The following is a 24,904-nucleotide window of genomic DNA, read 5'->3' as shown; positions in this document are numbered from 1 at the left end:
TGTACCAATCCAGTGATGTCCAGCGTATTACATGTAGTGGGTCAATCATTTGTCATACAGCATGTTGGAGGGCCGGATTTAATTAAAATGATGATGTCACATAGTGAAGTGTATGGAGCTTCTCAGCATACTGGGGGGCCATAAAAATCATTTGTAGGGCCGCATGGGGCCTGCAGGCCACCAGTTACACTGCTCTTTACTAATCCATTTTTGCAAGCATCAGTATTGCACATTTTTATTACAGCTCTCCTAACAATATACATGCTGGGATATTAACATATATTTCCATGTGAAAAAGAATTACCTTCACCTGGTTCCACTGCCTCTACATTCTCCCCAATGCGTGTCTCTGGGGCACTAGGTGCATGCTATTGCTCCTCTCTCTGCCACTATCTCCTGCTCTGGGCAGCTTGTCTTCCTTAAGGGACAAACATGTTTTTTGTAGCACATTTTTAACCAAAAAGCATAAACATTTTTGGGCTAACATTTAACAACTTGCTTTCCATGTCCCACTGCACCTGCATGACATTGTCTGGGTCCTTCCTCTTCATATCACTCCACAGATTTGAAGGATGCTGAGTTCAAAGCTGACCCCAGAAACTTTCTCCTTAGCTTTCTTTGCAGCCTTTCCATTATTTGCCTTTTGTGTGCCTGCTTCTGCTGCACCCAAATAGGCGAATTGTCATAATTTTACATCAGCCTACCTTTTACCCTGGGCTGGTGCCCCTGTTCAGAGAGAACAGCACCAGCCTGGGGTAGCTGCAGTGCTTCCTCCTTCTGTGCGCGCGCATGCGCAGTAGAGTGAAAAAGCCAAACTTTAACAGAGAAGTCGGCTTTTCACTCTACTGCGCATGCGCCTATCGTATAGTCGCAGCTAAACGAAGCAGGAAGGAGGAAGCGCTCGCTACAGGTACCCCGGGCTGGTGCTGTTTTCTCCTAACAGGGGCACCAGCCCGGGGTACAAGGTAAGCGATTAAAGTCACTTGGGGGTGCCTAACATTTTGGCACCCCCAAGTGACTTAGCCTTTCCTTGTCCTTTAAAGATTTTTCATTTCCAGATGTTAATGTGTTAATAATATTTTATCTTAACAATGTAATAGTAGTTACTAGTGTAATAGTAGTTATTTTAGATTACATAAAATTCGCCATTTTGTTGTGCTCAGGTTTTTCGCAAAAGTGATACTAGCAAAAATTAAAAATAAAAGATCGCCAACGAAAGTACACTTTGTTTGCTGCAAAAAAATGATGAATCAGCGTAATCGTCACGCCAATATCCTGTAGGCCTATGCAGTGAGAATTTGTGAGCTCTGGGGGTTGGTGATATTTTTGTGTGACTCCCAATTAATCCAGGAGACTTGACAGCTCTGCAGATGTGCATCAGATTGTTAGACTAGTGCCACACTAGGTGGATTCTCTGCCTACGGATAAATGCAGGCCTAGAATCCAGGGCTGTGGAGTCGGTAGATAAATTCTCCGACTCCTCAGTTTCTGATACTTCCGACTCCGACTCCACAACTCCGACTCCTCTGTTTTTAATATGCTAATGTATTTAGTGAAGCATACAGTCAACTAAAAGCATGCTTCATGGTCACTCAATGTGTTAGTTTATGCACTGCGTGCACTGGGCTTTATTCTTATAGCAGAGAAGTAATTAATTATGACTGTTTGTGAATTGGGACATTTAAACTTGCTTTATTTTTATATTCCCATTTAAATTTAGTAGGAGTCGGAGTCGGTTCATTTTTTGCCGACTACGACTCCAGGTACCCAAAACTGCCTCCGACTCCACAGGCCTGCTAGAATCTTCCCCTAACCTTGAAAAATCTGAACATTGTGGCAGGGCCGCCATCAGTGGGGACAGTTGTCCCGGGCCCGAGTGATCCTTGCTTTAAAGGGGGCCCAGCCGTGATACAGTTTTTTAGCTCGGGCCCTCTTTTATGGGCCCTGTCATTGGTGGTCAGCGGGTAATTCGATTGGTTGCACCCCATGTGTACGTGTGACGTCAGTACTCACAGGGCGCAACCTTATAAAAGTGTGGATGCAGCGGGGAGCCGGGGGACATAGCAAGAGAACACAGCTGGAGGGGGAGCCAGAGGAAGCAGGTGGATGCTGGGGGGGAATCCGCAGGAGCACCCTGTGGGGGGGGGGAGCTTGAGGATACTGGGGGGGAGAAAAGGAAGTCGCAGGAGGATGCTGGGGGAGCTGAAGGACGTGGGAGGGAGCAGAAGGAAGCAGTGGGGGAACAGGATGCAGCGGGGAGCAGGACATAGTATGAGGAAACTGGGGGAGGACCAGCAATGTTTTAGGGGACCCTGGGCTGGCTAGCAATGTTTTAGAGGGCCCCTGCCCTGGCACCAATGCAGAACATAACCCCTGGCTACCAATGTCTGTGTGCCCTTTGTACAGATGGGAGGGTTCACTGGGGGAGGGGCCATTGGGGGCAGGACATGGGAGGAGGGCCCAGAAGATTTTGTTGTGAGGGGCCCCATGATTTTTTTAAGCGTAGTCAGTGTGGCACTAGCCTTAAAGGAGAAGGAAAGGCAGTCACTTGGGGGTGCCAAAATGTTAGGCACCCCCAAGTGACTTTAATCGCTTACATTGTACCCAGGGCTGGTGCCCCTGAACAGAGAAAACAGCACCAGCCGTGGTAACTGGAGCGCAGCGCTTCCTCCTTCCCTTTCCGAAAATGTCAGCGGTCGGCACATGCGCAGTAGAGTGAAATGCAGACTTCTCTGTTAAAGTTTGGCTTTTCACTCTACTGCGCGCACGGCAAGACAGGAAGGAGGAAGCACTGCAGCTACCCCAGGCTGGTGCTGTTCTCTCCGTACAGGGGCACCAGCACGGGGTAAAAGGTAGGCGATTAAAGTCACTTGGGGGTGCCTAACATTTTGGCACCCCCAAGTGACTTTGCCTTTCTTTCTCCTTTAAAGGTAACTTAAATAATATTATAAAACATGGAATAAAAGAAATAAAAAAAACATGACAACTTAATTTAGCCCTAGCTTGCACAAATCCTTTTTGGTCATATTGGGAGAAGTGACTCTTTTGGCGGCACATACAGTTGGCAACCCGGACAAATTATCTTCTTGATTCCTAGTACATGTTGAAACTCTAAAGAAATTGGGAATAGAGATGGCGGAGGGCGTGGGGAGAAACCAACAACAACGATGTGACATCTCTGTCTCTTTTTTTCCTTCTCCAACAGAAGTAGTAGGTGCGAGGTAAGGAAACAGGTTTACTACAAGCGGCTTCCGACTTTGTTACGCCAGCTAGCCCCTCCCACTAGGCGTCACTGCGTTACGTGTAGTTGCTACTGCACTCTCGTACCCTGCACTCTCGCGTGATGAGACTTGTAGCGCTCGGTTTTCTGTAAGACAGGAGGGAAGGAGGCTGGAGTTAACAGTCTTTTCGGAGGGGTAAGTAGCGATCCGGGACTTCGGGCTGTGTCTGTGAAATCAGAAACGTTGAGCTGTGAAGCGAACTGTGCGGGACTCTTGGGCAGTATGAAATCGGTGTAGGAATCTAGCAATCGCTATCCCTTACGAAGTCTGCGGCTCACTGACAGCGAGGGGACCGGCAATCCAAGTAAGTGCAAGTCTGAATGCGCCCATGCAGCATGTCATTTAAAGTAAAGCCGTCTTTCAGCGCTGGCGACTCTCCATTTAACTAAATAACATGCTGCACAGGAGTTTAAATGCTGGCAAATATTGTATGTCCTAGACTGCATAAAGAGTTTGGGGACCTTCGAGAGGATTAGAAAAATGTGTTGTTACTTGAAGAACCAGAAAATAGAATGGAACTGGTATCGTACGTAGGCGTTTATTTGATAGAGTGACTGAAACAGGATGGTGATAAATGTTTGTGAGAAGTCACCTTCTATTCCTGATACTATAAAATCTTAATCTTCGTGTCCCATGTCCTTTCATAGAGCTCAAGTACTGCAAATACAGTCTGCTGTGTGTACTGTTTGAAGGGGAGGTATTTGTTGCAGATTTTGTTGGTTGTCAGTATCTACTGTTTTTTTTGCTGGTTTCCATTACCTAGAAACACTAGCTGACAAATAATAGAAACATCCGCCACCACACTATAATATCTTACAAAATGATTGCTTAACCAGACCTTATGAATTTTCCTAAATAATTAAGCATATTCTAAGGTCAAGTGTGTCTTGCATATTTGCCCACGTATTGAATACTCATTCATATAGATCTTTATTTAAGGCTTGGATGCCTTTATCTTTTTTTTCTGCCATCTATGTGTGGGAGAGGGTTCTGTGCAATGACGTTCATGCATCTGAATAATTGTAGGCTTTTTATATGATTCTTTTTAAGGAAGAACTAGATTATTGCCCACTGTTTTGTTTACGTTCACTTGTTGGCGTGTTGCTAACCAAAGTGTTACAAATTCTTTATCCTGGAAATACACATTTAAGGTATTTGCATACTCTGTTTTCTTGTGGAAATAAAAACAGTGCCTCACTATACATAGTATGAGATTGATATGGTTTTGAAGACCATTCTCTTTTAGGTAGATAAGAAAGCAGTTTGTTTTTCTTGTCCTTACATGAAACTCACTGCTCTACTGCTTATATCCATGTCATACAATCTAAAATTGAGCATCTTCCCCACCTTAATATGGACCATACATCTCATAGAAAACAACTTGTATAGTTAACATTTTTGTGTTGTTATATTGTTTTCACAAGACACAGCATTTTGTTAAACAGGTATAGAAGTTAAATAAATGGTCTGCTTATTTAGACAGCTGTCTTCCTTTCCCGTGGCACTCCCTTGGGGCATTCTGGGAACTGTAGTCCTGTCTTGCCGCTGCTTCTCTGGCTCACCCCCTTCCTAGGGCTTATCATCTGTTCCTGACAGATGTCCCTGTCACTAATCCCTTGTACTTATTGTTCAATTCAATGTGGACTTGACCATTGAACATAACAATTCGCATTTATTGTTTTTATGAGATGAGATTTTTAAAGGTTCCCTTACATTTAAGAATATTAGGATTTTGAGCTCTGTACTCCATTTTCCTTTTATCACACACTGTGTTTTGCCTTTGCTTTATGCTCTGTCCACACTCAGAATCTCTCTTACTATATGCATCTTCCTGCCTGTCTTAAAACTGTGCTCACTGGTGTTCTTCTAGGTATCTGGTATCTTTCCGGCTCTGCTGTGTCAAATAAATGCCATCCCCTTTAACACCTTTTGTAGCCAATTCAAACCCCTTCTTCATTACCAGTTGTTACTCTGGGATATGTATTCTGCTTCTCACACTCCCCTAAGACAATTGTACTTCTTTTATGTCCTTTTTTTTTCATATGTCATTCCTTAGGCAGTATTTATATCCACGCAAAACTAAAGTAAAAAAAAAAATAGTTATTCTTTCAGTTTCTTAGCCTGACTGAAGTAATATGAAAGGAATTCAGAACTCTTGTACTGTCAGTTCTCAGCATTCTCACCCCAGTATCTGTCAGTACTATGCCTCTTCAGTGTCTCTACCCCATTTTTGGAAAACTCATTCTCTCTCTCTCTCTCTTGCTGTCTCTTGTTTTTCACTGCTCTCTCTTGTTTCCTCCTCTATTTTCTTTGTTGTGCCTTTATTGTCTTCTTTCTCACACCCCCATACTTTTGTTTCCCTCCCTCTTCCACTGCACTGTATTCCTAGCCTTGCCAATTACCAAACACTCCTTATTTTTACTGTTTAGCTGTGGCTTTGCACCTACACAACTGACTTGCTAAGTACTCGTCGGCATCACTCAAACATTGCAAGAGCTGCAGAATAAAAACAAACAGAAAAAAAATTGTTTGAGGCCGTCTTTCTGTCTTTTTGCTGGACAGCATGGGCTCCTTGTGGCCGGCAGTTCAGGGAATTAAAAAGATAGAACTCAGGTACTTCAGATTGCTCCCTGAAAGCCAGCAATATTTTTTGACAGACCAAAGCAGTGTCTATGCGATAATTATCATTGGAAGGGTAATTAAAATATTTTACCTTTAAAGCATGATCATAGATAATAACTGTTTATGTGCAAATGAGATTCACAGGTCCCTTAACTATTATTCTAAGTGTAAATAATTAACTAAAATGGTAAACATTTTGGAAGCTGTGTGATTTTTGCTCATGTTACTTTAATAATCACTTTACACTTTTCCTCACGTTTTACTTTTTTTTTTTTAAGTTGAAAAGCAAACTGATTTGTTATACTACACTTACTAAAAATAAAGTACAATATGTCATAAAATGATCTAGCAGGAAGAAACCAAATGCATTGTTGTACTGTCCGATATTAGAGATATGAGTATAGGATTATAGCAATGCAGCAGAGACAATTTATGCATATTGAGTGTGCATCATTTGATTGTAAACTCTTGGGCAGGGCCCTCTTCACCTTTGTTTTTTTATTGGTTTATTTGTCTGTAATTATGTATGTTCAATGTATAAACCCATGCATTGTACAGCACTGCAGAATATGTTGGGGCTTTATAAATCTGTTAGTAATAGTCAGCTTTGTGTGTTTTGCATACCCTGTTATTGAATTGTGCACAATTGCTGTTGTAGTGAAACTGTTAAAGTATTGACTCCAACATGTGACATCTATTAGAGTGGAATAGACAGCAGATGACAGGATGATAGTAGCAATTTTGGCCTCGAGGTGAGGAATGGGAATGTCGGAAACAGCAGCTGTTTGAGGATACAGAGGGGCTCTGCAGAGATGGCCCAGGAGCAGAAGATATGGAAATTATATGGTAGAGCTCCCATCTGTTGACATTGAACACAGTCTTTTATCTTATCAGTGTCATCACTGAATGTCACATCATAGACAACATTAATGCTGTTTTGCACCCATGCAGTAGAAAATTTGCTTATTAGCTCTTCTCATGCTTTACACAGTATATAATCCAGGCAATCCTCTGAACTGTTTCCATATGACAGTGCGAGAATAATGCTGCTACTTTCTGTTTGGGCAATACATAGTAGCAGTGTTTTGAGCCTCTGGGACTCTTGAACAAGCAGTCCTCTGTTTTTTCCCCATTATTTATGTAATCTAAAATTACTGAACCGAGCACAATTTTATTAATATTTACACATATTTATAAAACGCCAATATATTCTGCAGCATTGTACATTAAATGGGTGTATACCTTAAGCATACAAGAATACATACAAAAACAATGAATACACAATTAAGGTGGTAAAGAAATCCCTCCCCAAAACAGCTTACAATGTAGACAATGCAAATATCCCATCTTTGTGTTTAATTTATGTTCTATGCTGGGAGCCACTGTACTGCTATTAACTGTAGTTCTATCCAAAATTATAATGTACATTAATCCTGTCACCCAGTCATAAAAAGCTGTAGAATAAAAGTATTTTCCAAATTAAACAACCCCAAATAATTTTAATATGACAACATCAATGCCTCTTATAAAGGTATTTAAAAATACCCAGCTGCCAAGCATTTCTCTCAGTGGGACGGGAACTTATGTGTCTGATGTATAATCTCTATAAAGTGTGGTTCAGGGCAAGAACCCACTGCCCCCCGATAGATCTCTGCTATTGCGGGGGCGAGTAACCGCTTGGTAAAGGCTTTCCACTAGCAACAATAAAAGTCACAGCTGAAAAGCCCTTTGCATTGCTTTGATTTCCAAAGTCACACAAAGTTGCCTGCAGAAGAAAACTGCGTGCAACTTTCGATTGGGTTCTTACCCTAAATGTGTTGGTGCATATAAAAAAAAAACAGATACTAAACATGTTCAGAATGTGTTAAGAAAAATTAAGTGTTGCATAGAGGGCAACACCCGCTGCTAGATGAACAGTATTTTGTCATTTAGTTAAGACTCACTGTTGGAGTAGGTGATATGTTGGCAAACATTGTACCTAATGATAGATGGTTTTAATAAAAGTACATATGGACACATTTTTCAAAGCTTTACAAGCACTTAACTCAGTCTATGGGGCACATTCATGAAAACGCGAGGTCGAATCCCGAACGGGACGAATTCGGATTGGATACGATAATTTCTGAAGATCGCAAATATCACGAATATACTTACGAAAAATTGTAATAGTCACGATAATATCGCATTGGTGATCCGAAAGTCACAAAATTTTCATACTGAACGATTGTAAACAGCGGGAAAATGTTTCCGATTTTTTGGCGCAAGCGCACGAAATAGTTGCGCGGGTGTCAAAAGATTTGGCGAAAATATGCTCGGAGCGTTAGAATAAACGCTCCGAGTGTTCGTGTCTTAGTAAATCTGCCCCTAGGTGTTTCATTGGATACATTCCTCAAAACCCAGGAGTCTGATAACAGAAATACAGTATTTTTACATAAGTACACTTTTGATTCAGGATATCATAATTAGAGCTGAATTGAAGGTTTTACATTTCCCAGGACCTTTTATTAATTTATCAGTGGTAATAAATAAGTGGCTTTATTGACTTGTATGAAACTCTGCCATATAGTGCCTCAGTGCGCCTTGATAGCAGTGTCAGCATTTGCATTTGCAAAATATTAGTAAACTGTGGTAGAGGTTAATTGCCCATATGCCTTTATTTGAGTTGTTTTCTGAGGACTGGATGCTTTATAACATTTTTTTGCTATAGAACCAAACCAAAGATTAATGAAAACGTCTGCAGTTTTGGGAAATATGCTTAATACATATATTTATTCCATCAACATTTTAATTCTTAGTATGGGATCTTTCTGTTGGTGAATAGTTACATTATGGAAGGGATGGCCAAAACGTAGAATGGTATCTGCCACTTACTGTAGATCAGTAATCAGTAGATTTTGGGAAGAGTGTTTCTTACAAACACCTTCATTAAATTGCTAACCAGTTTGACTTTTATTATGAGATCTCTCAAGTTTTTAAAAAGTAGTAGCTGCTTTTTTAAAGGAGAGCTTAACCCACTGGGTAAAAAAAAGCACAAAGAGACAAAAGGTGGCTGCCCCATAGAGCTTACAATCTAAAATCCATAGCAAGATAGGCTATATCTAGGACTATATGCAGAACAAGGACATCCTTTCACCTCCAGCAGTGTAAAATCTTTGGGCTTGTGATAGCCTTATTTTGCATTAAGTGATGCATGCCATGTGATTGAATTAAGAAGTGACACGGTTAATTAGGTCTACAGAGTAATGCAAGATTTTGCAATGCAGGCCATCTTTGTGTGGGGTTCCTAGCAGCACACGGCACCAACTTTGTATGAGAGCCCAGAGTGACGTGTAATCTTCTGTCCTTTTTCTTTGCTTCCTAACACCTTGCAGGCCAGGTAGATTTTATTCTTACTCTGCATGTTAGACATTGCATGGATGAATTTACTAGAAGCATTTGTGAATGTTTCCTTTCTTGATTCGTAATCCTGTGATTCTGTTTGGCCAAAAAATGGTTTGCAATTAATTGTATCGTCTTTTATTTGCAAATTGTTTTTACCTCATGATGACCCTCACCCCGTATTTTAGTGCAGTGACTAGAATTGCAGCATTGGAGTACTAGGTTCAGTTACAGTCTGGACACTATCTGAAAAAAATTAGTATTTTCTTCCTTTGTTTGCATGGGTTTCTTGTGAGTGCTCTTGTTTTTTTTCTACACTTCAAAACATACACAACAGTTCGTTAGTTTGTGATAAATTTGACCATAGTGTGGGAATTTCATAGGGACTTTAGACTGTAAGCTTCCACTGTGGCAGGGTCTGTTGTATAATCACAAATTTGTAATGAATGTATATTGCAAAGTTGCTTAAAATTATGTTTTCTTTTATTGGGCAAAAACTTAATTTTTGGGTTGACATCCTTACACATATGTAGTATTTTTGCTCTGGATTTAACTGGGACTAAAGGTGGTCATACACGTTAAGATCCGCTCGCTTGGCGAGGTCGCCATGTGTGAGGATCTTCTCCCGATATCCCCACCTAGGGATGGGCGATATCGGGAAAATGTAGGCTAATTTGATTTAAATTGAATTAAAACGGGAGCAATGGGCACAGTCGGTTTGGGGGCCGCATCAACGAGCTGATGCGGCCCCGATCCGGCTAAATCTTTTAACCTACCCGATCGATATCTGGCCAATTTCAGGCAATTTCCCCAAAATGCCTTCCCACCAGCAATAAAGCAATTTGTTGGTGGGAAGGCATATGTGGTGCTTCATTTTCGGGATGTCACCTGAAATTTCCTAAGCCGGAAACTTCAGGCAACTTTGGAAAAAAAAGTGCTGCCTATGCCTTCCCACTGACAATTTTTATTGCCGGTAGGGAGGCATTTTGGGAAGATTAGTCGCCTGCTGTAGCTGTGCGGCCAACTAATCTCCCCTTGTTCCACTGCCTTAGTGGGCTTCTAAACTCTTCTGGGACCCATAAGTAAACATCACTGCCATTATGTTTATGTCTGGCACAAATAGTATCACTTAAAACAAAAGTACTTTCTGTGAGTGACACTACTGTGAAATGTGCAGTATAAAAGCTTTACTCTTTTGCCAAATATACATTATTGTTTTACGTTTAATTCTTAAAACAAAAACTTTAAAAGCGGCTTTATTATGTAAAAAGCCAGGTTGTACAGAATATAAAATACTTAATATGCAAACTTTCTCTGGAATAATTCTGAAGTACATCTTGTGCATTAATGGAAATTCTAAAGTGTTGTTAAGTGAATTCAATTTCTTTTCCTTTCACTTGATAGAAATATATCTTAACCAATTTTAAGGGTGATCATTTATATTGCCTTTGGCAGATATGGTGTGTTCTGAGTGGGAAAGAATTTGACTACCGCATGTTTGTTTATGCTGATCTGTAGTTTCTACTGAGTAATTTATTAACCTGCTTTGTTAATGGCAGTTACTCAAATGAGCCAGAATTTACCGTTTGCCTGTGAGCCAGTGAATTGTTCTGTCCTCTGATCTCCTGTCTGGTCAAATAGGTGTGTATGTTTTGATACTAGGCTCACCAGATGGCTAGATCATTTAGACTAAGAATTTAAGCCACAGATATAATATACTACAATTCAGAAGTCATAGTGATACTTGTACAAACCCTGACAGTGTACCCGATTGTTCAACATGAGTTCAGTGAAAAGCACCGTTGCTGGACATACTTTTTGCCTGTTTATTATTACTTGAGCTAAACGGAGCAAACAGGGAAAGTGAAGCTACTTCATGTTTGGACCTTTTGAGGTAGGTAATTAGATTACAGCTAATCCTTTTGCATAATGGACCTCTAACAAAAGTAACAACTAACAGGAAAGGGATGAAGTTGTATACTTGTATTCTATCTACTTTGAAAGGACCAAACCTGAGTAATTTTGATTAAATGTTTCCCTGTTTAGCTGAAGAATTAAAAAAAAAAAAAAAAAAAAAATTAAAGAATTATTTGCGATTGAAAAAGTAGGCAAGGCGAAGGACACAGCAAGCATGCGTAGTAGACAGATCTTTGGCCAGCTTCCTATTCAAAGGAGAAAGAAGGCTTAGTATACTAAAGAGGGGGGTGCTTCACGCTAGGTAAGGAAGTAACTTATTTATACAGCATATTTCAGTTTCGTAGACATCAGTGCAGGGAGTGGTATGTCATTTTGGGGGCTGTTTAAAGTAGTTTTAGAGATTTTGAAATTAAAAGGCTTTCTTATCATTTAATATAGTGTTAAGGTTAATGGTATAATGGTACACACTGAGTTATACGTTGGCAGAGGAAAGGGAGATCCCTCCGATTCAATCCTACACAATCCATCCACTGTGCACATGGGGCATATTTCAGTCAGAAAAGCTCATGTTTACATTGTCACCAGCTCAGTGACAGGTAACTTGCCGGTGGTTAAAATGCAGTGTGTACCAATAACCTTAGAAGTGCTCTGTCAATCGCAGACACTGGCAATGGTGGGCTGACACCACTCAAAAACACGAGAGTGCTTCTGTGTAATCCTGTCACCAACAGTGTCTACTGTAGGCAGTGCACATCCTAATACTTTGCTATAGAAAGAACTGACAGGCAATTAGGGGTGTTTTGACTACTGCTGTTCTCTGCAGTAGCCCTAGTTAGCCATTTGTTTGCTTTGGGCTGCACCCTTTTTACTGGCTTGTAAAAGGAATTTTACACTTTAAGAATTTAGAGTTTGTTTAGTGACATTTTAAATTTAACCTGCTGTTGTCAGTACCTTGGTTCATTTCCCTGCATACACCTGGTAACTTTAACCCTTTCACTGCCAGCTGTTTTGGTCAAAGCGGAACTTGTATTGCCAGACAGTTTTTGAACATTTTGCACTGTTTCACTTTAGGGGCCTTTCCTCGGGGGGACTTTTAGTTTACCCAGGAAAACAATATATTGTTTTTTTCAGGACAACCTAAGCTTTCAAAATATGGTAGAATTTTTTTGTGTAATTCCACTTCTGTAACAAGATATAGGCTTCTAAATGTCTAAAAAGGAAAGAAAATACACAAATTTTCCATAATATAAACACACATACTAGAAACAGAAATTATTTTATGCACAAATATACAACTGATTTGGAAAGTCCCATGTCTCCTGAACGTGCCAATACCAAATATATATGGTTTTATTGAGATTTCTCACTTGTATGGGTCAAAAACTCCCAGCAGTACTGCTTCAGAAAGCTGTTCAAGGCCAAAAATTTCACTAACAGAAGGTTTATCCTAAAAATTGTACATTTTTGGAAAGAACAGATTCTGTGAAATCCAGAATAGGCACAACTGTCTGTCTACTCCAAACTATCAAGTCGCAATGCTTTACTAAAGTTATTCGTTTTTATCAAAATTTGTGAAATTTTTAAAAATCACTTCAACGCTTCCAGTCTATAGTATCTTATTTACTACAGGTCATAAAGTAACCAAATAAAAAACCCTAAATATGAATGCCATGGGTCCACTGAACAGTTTGATGCCCAATATGTATAGGTAGGGGCCCCAATGTGAACATACCCCCATATGATCTATGGAAAGTACACATTCCCCCGAATCTAAAATGGGTACCCCCATGTCTTTCTTCTCTAAAGTACCTAGCCGCACAGCTTTTCTAAAGTTGGCAATTTTGATGACATTTCCAAAAATCCCCTTAAAGCTTCCACTTTGCAGCATCTTATTTCCCACAATGTGTTAGGTACCAAGATAAAACATCCACTGAACAATTTGATGCCTAATATGTATAGGTTTACCTAAGTATGTGGCATGTAGGGGCCCCAATGTGAACATACCCCCATATGATCTATCATTTCTGTCATTTCAGCTCCAGCAAAATCAACACATTTACATCATTATATGTGGGATAAAGCTAGTAAAAAGTACGCTCACCCAGAAAGTCATATATTTTTGGAAAGTACACATTTCCCCGAATCTAAAATGGGTAACTGTGTCTTTCTACTCCAAAGTACCAAGCTGTAAAGCATTCCTAAATTTGCCAATTTTCATAACATTTCCAAAAATCCCCTCAAAGCTTCCAATTTGCAGCATCTTATCTCCCACATAGTGTTAGGTACCAAGATAAAACACATAAATTTGAACAACAGGGGTCCACTGAGCAGTTTGATACCAAATATGTATAGGTTTACCTAAATATGCGGCATGTAGGGGCCCCAATGGGAACATACCCCCATATGATCTATCATTTCAGCTCCTGCAAAATCAACACATTTACATCCTTTATGTGCGATAAAGCTACAAGAAAGTACACTCACCCCAGAAAGCCATATATTTTTGAAAAGTACACATTGCCCCGAATCTATAATGGGTACACATTTCTTTTTGCTCCAAAGTACCAAGCCGTAGAGCTTTCCTAAGTTTGCAGATTTGTATGACATAAAATAAAAAATGTTGCAATTTGCCGCATTTATCTCTCACAATTTCTTGATAAAGATCAGATAAAGGCAAATCACCCCAAATAGGAACACCTAAGGTCTGCTGAACAGTTTGATGCCCCATGTGCATAGATATACCAAAGTCTGTGGTATGTACTGAACCCAAAATGAAAATGGCGCATAAGGATTTCTCGCTTGCCAACTCAGCTTTTGCACACAGAGCCCCCTGTCCGCGTAGTATGTGCTGTAACACCCCCAAACTATACAGAGACCCTCAGAAAACCATATATTTTTGTAAAGTACACATTCTGATGAATTCAAAATAGGTAAAGTTATTTTTGTACACCACAGCAAAGTTACACACAGCAAAGCTATGCTAAAAACAGAGTTTTTCCCCCAAAATGCATCAGTTAATAGAGCTTCTCCAGCAGAATCCTGCATTGAAATTTAGTTTTTATTTTAAAATTTCACATGGGGCTAGACAACCATGTGACCTATGCTCTAATAAACTTCAGACACACTTAACTGCTAAAGGTCCCCATACAAGGCCCGATAGTAGCTGCCAATATTGGTCCCTTGGACCGATTCGGCAGCTAATCGGCCCGTGTATGGGCAGAACCGAGCGGCCTGGCCGACCGATATCTGGCCTGAAATTGGCCAGATCTCGATCGGCCAGGTTAGAAAATCCAGTCGGATCGGGAACCGCATCGGCTCGTCGGCCCCCGAACCGACTGCCCCATAGCCGCAAATGTAATTCGATCGATTTTTTGCTGCACACTGCTCACGGTTCTTTTTTGCCCTCTTTCTTATTTTAATTTGCATATTCAAATTATGATTCAGATTCAGTTCAGTATATGCCCAAATCTTTCACAAAGGATTCGGGTTTGGATGAATCCCAAAATAGTGGCTTCCGAGCATCCCTACCTGAAAGCGGTTCTAATGTGTAGCACTGGCTTTTTCTGAAAGCTCAGACACAATGCACTGAGATGGCTGCCTACACACCAATATTACAACTAAAAAAATACATTTGTTGGTTCAAGAATAAATATTATTTGCTATGTAAACAGTGTAATTTAGAAATAAAAAGTACATAAGTATCTCTTTAATAGCACAGCTTTTTTTTAGGGCTCTGCCACACGGGGAGATTAGTTGCCCGTGACAAATCTCCCTGTTTGCAGTGACTAATCTCCCCGAAATGCCATCCCACTGGCGAAAAATGTAAATCGCTGGATGGCATACGCGGCGGCGTGATTTCCGTGAAATCACAGAAGTTGCCTTGAGAGGAAACGCCGCCACGTATGCCGTCCCACCGGCTATTTACATTTTCGCCGGTGGGATGGCATTTCAGGGAGATTAGTCGCCCGCGAATCTCCCCATGTGCCAGAGCCCTTAACTGTTTTTTTTTTTCTGCTACTAAGACTGATAGGTTTTGAATAATGCCCTTAGTGTTGTCCTTAGTATATTATATATATAGTATATGTAGTATATTATAGATGCATTATTGTTCCCAACAATCTATCAGGAGGATGTCCCCTCTCCTTCAATGTGAACTGCTTGGAGGATTTAAAGAACATTTCTGTTACTATTGGTGGTTTAAGGACTGCACTTCTATTAATTATCAGAAGAATTAGTGCTTTTTGCCTGTGTAGTATGGCCATTAGCATAATTTCACCAGAAAGATAGTGACAATCTGAAGATCTAAAACCGCATATTTATTCTTTCTCTCTTCACTTTTCTTATACTTCACTCTTCTTACCTCTTCCCTCTTCTGTCTGTTCATTTTTATGGAGTAGTCATCATTAAAATGAACTGTATAGTCTGTATACAGTGGTATCATTGTACAATTTATGGTCAATCTTTCACTATTGGCTAGCTTTTTTGAGCAGGGTCATTCAGGTCTGTTTTTTATGTTTGTTAACTTATTTTAGCCTCCTCCCCCTTGAGGCAATACACATCTTAGTGCTGCTATTTAAATAAAAGATGATGATTTTTTACATGGGGTTTGAATGATTTAACTTTTTATGTTCTCTTTTGCGGTTTCTAAGGTTAGCTAGTTGCTAGGGTATGATTTTCTATAGCAAACAAATGGGAATTCTAGGTGGACTAATTCTGGCTACTTCATCTAATTTATAAAGTCTAGATACTGTAATGCAGAATGTTGGTGCACATATACACTAATTATGCTATTTATCTAATAATGGCTGCAAAAAGAAAAAAAACAAAAAAAAAAACGCATGTTCCGGCCATTTAAGGGGGACGCCACCCAAAAAGTCTTTGCTTCGCCCAAAAATTGTTCTTCTACGCAACTTTCCTGTTCACATTAATTAAAAAGTTTCAGTGGCTTTAAAGTTATTTGTAACTGTAATTACATCTGAGCAGTATTTATAAATCCCTTCTCGAACCATAAAACATTACTGATAAAGTTTCTATTTAATTATTTCAGCCAGAGAATATAAACAGGCAGGCGGAAACAACGTTTACAAATAAAAAATAAATACTTTTTGATTAATGTTAATAACATTTATTTTATTAACCTAAAATATCCATGCCATACTGAAATCAGGATCTGCCTTTCCTCCCTCCGTTTTGACTTGGCTTTTAGTCCACCCACCATCTCTTTATTTCCAATTCACTTGGCTTTGAGTCAGCTGTCCTCCCCATCTCCCTGTGAAATGAGTCAGATAACTCCTTTTTTGTCATTTTATACTTTATTTAAGGCTGTTGCACAATGGGAGAGTCAATCAAATTAGGTGATGGGAATTTATATGTACAGGTGTTATTAATATATTCGAGGCTAGATAAAATGCTATTTTATTTTCATGTTTGGTATAATATATAAAATCCATTGTTTCTTTCTCTTGGAAATGATCAAGCCCTTGCATTGCACTTTTTTGAAGAACTGTATAGCACCTTACTTTATTTAATGATGATGGTGTGATCTTGTGCCTTTTAAAAGTACATAACCCCTAAATGTTGTACCCACAATGAGCAGGTTTATTTGACTTGCAAGACTTTTGGGAGCTATTCAAAGTTTACATTTGGCTAATACAAAATGATGGCTAAGAATTGTTGTAACAGGGAATCATGTTGTGGCTCTTTCTGATTGGTGTTGTTACTCCCTTTATATGATTTTCATCTGCAGCACTCTCCATTCTCTTCAGGTTGAGCACTCGCCAGTAAACTGAGTCTGCCAGGAGAGCACGAGGAGGAAGCAGCTAGCAGTATCAGGAATTAGGACAGAAGGTCACTTTAGGCAGAGATTAGGGCAGGCAATTAAACATAGTTGACAGGCCACAGTCAGGGAAATCAAACAGGGTGAGATATTCAAACAAGCAAAGAGAAATTAGGATATGTGCCCTTGTTTTGGAGTTGTAACTCAGCATGAGAGTGTGGTGTAATTATGTTATTATTGTGGTATAACTTCATAACTACAATATGTTGGGAGAGGCTAAAACCAGTTTTTTTTTCTACAGTAACTACTACAGCCGAAATTCTGGTGCAAACTGCACTGCTTTGTCTTATCAGTTTATATTTGATGTGGTCCTCATTTTCTGTTTGATAATTTGTGACAACCCCTAAGCTTAGCTTCTCAACAGCTACCCAGAGCACACTGAGCATGTGCAGTGTCACTGGCACTACTGACAAATCCAAGACGGGCAGCTCCTGTAACAGCTATGAAGGCCTGTGGGCCTGTGTTATAGGCTGATACAGTATTTCTAGCCATATTAGTTTTTAGTATTTCGTTCTACTTGTCTTTGCAAAAGCCTCCAGTGTTAATAAAAAACAAACAGATGGATGTACTGCTTAGTCTTAATTTTTAGTAGAAAGTTTTAGGCTTACTCTCTCTCAATAAAGCATTTTCTAAATGCCCTTAATATCACTATAGAGCTTCCTTTCCTGTAGTATATATGCAGCCTTCTATTAAGGGCATTTTAAATGGGATAGTTTTCATCCTTACTTGTAGGTATGTATTTGAGTGGCTGTCAAGTACCCTTTGAGTTGCATTTTTTCAAGGGGAACAAATCTAATACAGACTTTTTAGTTAAAACTAGTCATTCTGGACACAATGTCCATTTTCTTAATTTATTGCACTGTCCTTCTTTGGGTCTTTCCCAGTTTTTTGCCAGTTCTTATTTCAATATCAACTGAAACAAATGTCTAAGACTAATTGGAGTCTGTAATTATATATTTTTGCTAAAATTCTCATCCTCTCATCTCATTTTTTTAAACCAACTCTATTTAAATCTCAGTAATTGGACAGTAAAGGATTTGTTTAATCTTACAATTTTTTTTTACACTTGTGTACCTTTTTGCCAAATATATTTTTAATTTAAATAGAAACAGGAACAATTTTTCTCTAGTGTACCCTCTAGTGTACTCTCCTACTCCATTAGAAGGTGCTATAGATTGCAGTACCCCCCTTTTTGGGTGTTTAAAATTACTAACAGCAAAATTGTATCGGGGATGTTGTGACAATGTCTAGAGGAAGTTAAAACACTTTGTCTATAATTGATGTGTTATAGTTGTAGGAAATTCCCTATGGGTTTCTTTAATTAGCTTCCACTTGAATTAGGGCCCTTTTTGCTGAAGAACTAGAAGCAATTTTGCTTCTCATATGCCTGTTTTTGGTGCCTGTGTGAAAGAGGGCAGTTATGGCCTAAATAGATATTTATGTGTCTTGTATTACTCTTGCCTTTAAAATATAACCCTGCCCCATCCCGCATACCAGTATCTGTCCTGTGGTAATGTAAGCTAGTAATAACCATTGATGCATCTGATATAACTGGTCTGAAGAGTTGTCTTCTGATGATAAAAGTACACTGCTACAAAGAGCAGCGTAGCATAAACATGACATGTACAAACATGGTGTGATGTTCCAGAGTGTATTTTATGTTTAAACTGTTGCCTTAGGTAACATAATACCTGTATTTTGAGACTGTGTACTATAACCTGACAGCCCTGGGGATGTGGAAGCGGCTTTTTTTATAGAAGTAAATGAGAAAAAATATATAGCTGGTATTTGTAACATAATATCAGAAATCTAGTGTGGGTTGTGTAGATTCCATATGACTGTTTTTTGTTGCCATAACAATATTCCAAGATGTTTTTGTTCAGTGCTATTCAGTGGGAGCCACTAAGCTTACAGTGAAAGGCAGATCTGCAGTACTAAACAGGAGTTTTGGTTCTTGTGTCAAGACAGAAAGAACTTGCAGAACTTTCTTGATTTTTGAGGTGCAATGTAGTGACAGGCTTTTGGGCATTTGCAGAATTAGAACTCCTGTGTGAATTCCTTTTTTTGCAACTGAAGATGACCCAACAGGTCTCCTACTGTCTTCATAATTCCATTACAAGCAGAGAGGGTGGCCTGACAGTTCAAAGGAAGTGGCATGAAGTCGGGGTCCTGGCCAGTCAAAAAGGGCCATACATGGTATATCTAAATAATCTCTTATCTTTTCCTAGTCTTTCTACTTGCAATCTAGGTGGTCATTTATAAGATAAATTACAAGCCTTTTCCACTATTGCCAGCAAGTTTTTTGTAAAATTTCACTCTTCAATATTGGAAGCACATCTAGAGAGACCAGAAAAATGCCTACAGCCACTGTGATTTTATGATTTTTTTTATGCTGGACCCAAGCCTGGCTGTCTTGTCAAAACAATAGAAACCTAAATGCATCATCTAATGCAGTGATCCCCAACCAGTGGCTCAGGAGCAACATGTTGCTCCCCAACCCCTTGGATGTTGCTCCCCAACCCCTTGGATGTTGCTCCCCAACCCCTTGGATGTTGCTCCCAGTGGCTTCAATGCAGGTGCTTATTTTTGAATTCCTGGCTTGGGGCAAGTTTTAGTTGAATAAAAACCCAGTATAATGCCAAACAGAGCCTTCTGTAGATTGCCAGTCCACATAGGGGCTATTAAATAGCCAATTATTGCTCCTATTGGCACCCCCAGGAACTTTTTCCATGCTTGTGTTGCTCCCCAACACTTTTTCCATTTGAATGTGGCTCACTGGTATAAAAGGTTGGGGATCCCTGATCTAATGCATCTAATACTCTGCCTGCCCAATGCTACCTATAGGAGGTGAACCTGGCAGGGATTTGTTCTGGGAGTTTGTTAGCAGTTGGAAATAGGTGTATAATTATATGCTGGGGGTTGCTGTGCTATCCACAGGAGAGGCATATCGATTTATGGTTATGTCTTAATATGACCTCATATAATTCTTATGAATGAAGGGTGATATCCCTAGAGTGAGCACCAAACATGTGGGTTTTTGCTGCAGTACAGGTATGGGATTTCTTATACAAAAAGCTCCGAATTACAGAATGCCTGTCTTCCATATACTCCATTTTAATCAAATAATTCAGAAATTTAAAACTGATTCCTTTTTTTCTCTGTAGTACCTGTAGTACAGTACCTTGTAATTGATCCCAACTAAGATTTAAATAATCCTTATTGGATGCAAAACAAGCCTATTGGGTTTAATGTTTTATTGATTCTTTAGTACACTTAGGGGCACATTTACAAAAGCATGAACGCTCCGAGCGTATTTTCGCCGATTTTTTTTGGGCGTCCGCACGACTTTTTCGTACGGCACACAACTTTTTTGGACGTTTGCATGAAAAAATCGGAAAGGTTTTACCGTTGTTTACAATTGTTCGGTACGAAAATTTTGTAACTTTCGGATCGCCAATACGATATTATCGTGACTAATACAATTTTTCCGTAAGCATTTTCGTGATATTTGCGATCTTCCGAAATTTTCGTTTCCAATATGATTTTTTTCCCATTCGTGATTCGGATTCGTGGATTAGTAAATGTGCCCCTTAATGTATGGAGATCCAAATTATGGAAAGATCCCTTATCCGGAATACCCTTGGTCCCGAGCATTCTGGATAATGGGTCCTATACCTATACCACCATTAATGTGGGTATGGTCTTAAAAGCTCTTGTGATAACATGGGTGTGGTTTAAAAAAGTGGATAGGTCAAAACTGGCTTCTGTTAGCGGCCCTCCAACATATAGGGCAGAAAAAATCTGGCCCTCGGTACCACAGAAGTTGGACAGCACTGATCTAATGTATTCCATTTTTTGTGTGGACAGTATGTGTTTGTATGTACGTTTAAAATACTCAAGCATATAGACTTTCACAGTTGTAAAACTGAACATTGACCAGAGCTAGCAAGTTTGCCTCAATGGGCTGTTTTGTGAATACACACTCACTACTTTTCAAGTGAAGGATTAGACTGTTTTTTAGTGTATTGTAAACATTTTAAGATGTGTCATACTACATGATAGTATATCAATTTACATGAAATTTCTCTGCTTATTAGAACACTCTGCATGTAAGTGCTGTATTGCATGAGTCTGTCTGTTATTCTAGGTCATGTTCTATCTCGTTGACATAGTACAAGTGAAATACTTGGTGACGTAATCCTTGCTTTGTGTTGATGATATAGATGCAACAGTTTGCAGTATAGTTAACTGAATAATCCTTATATATTCCAGCAGTAAGTGGCTTCTGTGAAACAAGACTGATGTCAACTTGCACTTGTGCTTGGATTACATCATTGTGCTGGAAGCAGGCATGGCACTAGGTAAGTAAAACTGTTATACTGCAGATGTTATCTGCCTTTTAATGTATTACTGTTCCTGTAATAAATCTATATCATATAATTCTTCTATTTTACTGGTTTTCTTTTCTGTCGCTGTATTTTTATGTTTCTATGGTGCTCTGCATGCTTACTCTGCACTGTGCCTGCCCCCACCCTGCATTGTAGCGGAGAGCCTCTTTATTGCTCTGTAGTTTGCTCCATGTGCTTCTTTGTCACTCACCATGCATTTATATTCCTTGCTCTAATATTTGTCTGCAAGGTAAATGTTTTATTATAAGGTGTGCTATATTGTATGTGTTCTGCATGTTACATTCCTGAAAGTCAAAGCATTCTGTTGTGATATCATTCCCCATGTTTTTTCACTTCGTCAGTAGTTTGTGTTATTAGTGTTCTGCATGTTACATTCCTGTAAGTCACATCACTGTGGGTTATATCATTATGTGCACTAGCATTAGGTTAAATATGTTCCAGGCTTTTTACAAAAGAACAAACATTGCATAGCAATTGCCCTTGTTTCTTTTCCTTTTTTTATACTCAGCAGGAGATATCTTGATGTTTGTCAGGAATTGTTCTCTGCCCATGTATGCGTGGGCAACTTAGAACATCTTGCATGGCTGATTGGCATCTTGGTGTGCTCTATACAATCTGCTTTGTCTTAGTGGGAGCATAACCTGCATTGCTAGGAGTGTAAACTGCATTTGGGCATTCTTCTCAGCTTGTCTCTCTGGTGAGAGTTATTATTGGTGTTCTGACTCATCGACCCATTAAACTTAAGATCGACTTTGGCATTGTCTTCTGATCATAGAAAGGGGTCATCTACCCAAAAACTGTTTTTGCATAAGTAAAGAAATATGTGTGAGATTTTCAGTGGTATTAAAATGTAACTGTTATTAAAAGCAGTATTTGTTTATCCCTTTTTGTTCTATGGGTACAACTTTTAAAACAGGAGTTACAGAGCCAGGAGTTTAGAGACTGCAAACAGCCAGACTTATATTGCATTTATTAGCAATGCCATTTTACTGTTTAATGAATGTATATTGGAATGTTGCTTTGAATTACAGTTTTGGCTGTCCAAAAAAATTTCTGTGGGTGGAGTACCCCTTTAAGTCGGCATTTGCGTAATTCTTCATAGGCTTTGTTAATTCATTTACCATCCATTTACTCCATATATCCTTTAGCTGTAAAGTTTGTTTGGAAATGTCCTTTTAATTTATTATACATCACTCATGTTGCTTATATCCAAGTGTGGTTCTCCATGTTTGGTGCCTGCAAGGTAGCTAATTAGATTCCCCCTTCATAGATAACCCCCCCAAATAGCGAATGGTGAGGGGTTGCATACTGTGGAATATATTCCGTTTCCTGTTTAGCTCTAGGAGTAACAAAAGCCATATATATTTTTTCTTTATACACCAGGGAATCAGATTTATTAATTGTAACAAATTACTGCCCAGGGTTTAATGTAAAAAAAAAAATCACATACTTTTTTCCCTTTTACTGATGACAAACATATTGCTATGGATTGCCTTTATTTAGAAAGAACCTTTAAAGGCTTAGTTCTTCACAAAGCTTTTTTTTTTTTTTCTTCTAGCAGTCGGGCCAACATGCACTAGCTCAGTAACTGAGAAGGAGGTTGCACATTACATGTATTCAGTAATTTGTTCTCTATAGCAATTTATAAGATGCTGACAAGCACTGATTACCTTTGTCAGAATAACATTCTAACCAGGGCTTGTGACCTGATGTGTAGCAGTAATGGAGCATGCTTGTACACAACATACAGGTGATTATACACATGTATAAACCGCTTATCTCCCATAAGGGTGAAGCCACACTGAGTTAATTAGTAGCAGCTACTTGTCATGGCTACTAAACACCAGAAAATACCCTGCCATTGACAATACTGAGAATTTCCTTTGCTAAAAGACATGTAGAGACAATTCTCAGTAAATGATCAGCATTGTCTTTTTTTGCGGGCCGACAAGTAGCTGCTACTAGAGGCTCTATGTGTCTTCGCCCTAAAGCAGTGATCCCCAACCAGTGGCTCGGGGGCAACATGTTGCTCACCAACCCCTTGGATGTTGCTCTCGGTGCCCCCAAATCAGGTAGTTATTTTTGAATTCCTGACTTGGGGGCAAGTTTTGGTTGAATAAAAACAAGATTTACTACCAAATAAAGCCCCCTGTAAGCTGATATGGTGCATAGAGGCTGCCTAATAGCCAATCTTAGCCCTTATTTGGCACCTCCATGAACTTTTATGATGCTTGTGTTGCTCTCCAAGTCTTTTTACATTTGACTGTGGCTCATGAGTAAGAAAGGTTGGGGACCCCTGCCCTAAAGCCTTCTGTAGACATAGATTGAGTTTTAGTGCAATGTGTTAATATATTAAATAACTGTCAGTAGTACACTTTGTGAATGAGTGTTAATGTATAACGTTTATTTCTTTAGGTTGCTCTGCTAAATGGTTATGGGCTTGCAGTCCACCAACTATATATCTGTTATTAGGTCATTTCTCTTGTGCATAGTACAATCTCTTTAACCTGACATAAGGTACATAAAATCACTTTTCTGTTACACAAGCATCACAGATAAACATAGTTCTAGCTTTTTTTTCTCAGACAATCTGTTCCTAACAGTCTCAGAGCTACAGCCTCTCTGCCTGGATTGTGCAGTATAAAAAATCATGTGTGGGAGGGGGACCCTGATCCCACTTAGTATTCAGTGGACGAGAGATTGTAGTATTACCAGGCAGCCTCTCATTCACCAGACTGTATATCTGGTCGGGAAGAGAACAGATTGTATTGCAATGAAGCTGTCTATGTAAGGTGATTTTCTTAAGGATCATCTATTGGGCTTGGGATTACTGCTGTGTGTGTGTGGTTTTTTTTTTCTTATCTTGTGTGTGTGTGTGTATTTATGTACATATATACCATACATATATATGTATATACATACACATATTCCTATTCTACGTGTTGGAAAGGAGGAGGCTAGAGCAAAACTGTGTTGGTTTGTGCTATCTTTATTACTTTGCATGTCAATATGTAGCCTTGCTTTACTGTGCTTTATACAGAACATTGTGTATTTAGATGTCTGTTTTCTAGTATTTTCATCGCTACTGTTGCCTCTTAAAGTGTAATAACCGGACATCTCTAAATAAAAGCTGATGTAGTCATTTGTTTGGTGCTGCATTGTGCAATCATTATGTGCCTTCAAAAGCTGCATGGGGGATAATAAAAATCAATAGCATTCAAAAGCTTCTGTTCACCTCTCTTACCGGATTGGCAACCGTAATCCTCAACACAATTTCCTTAATTTCAGTGCAAATAACATGCTGTTGGTGGGGGGAACATTTACATTGTGCCAATGACTGAGTGAATGAGACCTCTACCCATGGTATTGGCATTGCTGTTTATTTATGTGATAATCACTTGTGCAGACTTACAGTTCATTTTGGATGACAGTCAAAATGTTCTGCGTACTTTAGCCCTTAG

At 39.3% G+C, this 24,904-nt stretch overlaps 1 protein-coding gene across 5 annotated transcripts in view; it reads left to right on the top strand.

Annotated features, from left to right (window-relative positions):
• Positions 1–3,294: 3,294 nt before the first annotated feature.
• The window catches only part of sipa1l3 (signal induced proliferation associated 1 like 3), a 118,138-nt gene continuing 96,528 nt past the window's right edge, over positions 3,295–24,904 (top strand). For 3 of the 5 annotated variants that reach the window (XM_004917029.4, XM_002940607.5, XM_004917032.4), the window contains exons 1-2: positions 3,295–3,585; positions 21,307–21,395. The gene's annotated coding sequence lies outside the window, so the exon portion shown is untranslated. The remainder of the gene's footprint in view (positions 3,586–21,306; positions 21,396–24,904) is intronic. The other 2 variants (XM_004917031.4, XM_004917030.4) reach the window with 2 other exon arrangements.

Source organism: Xenopus tropicalis, chromosome 8, assembly GCF_000004195.4.
Source record: "Xenopus tropicalis strain Nigerian chromosome 8, UCB_Xtro_10.0, whole genome shotgun sequence".
Taxonomy (NCBI): domain Eukaryota; kingdom Metazoa; phylum Chordata; class Amphibia; order Anura; family Pipidae; genus Xenopus; species Xenopus tropicalis.
Note: the sequence above shows the minus strand (reverse complement) of the source record. Positions and strands in the feature narration are given on the sequence as shown.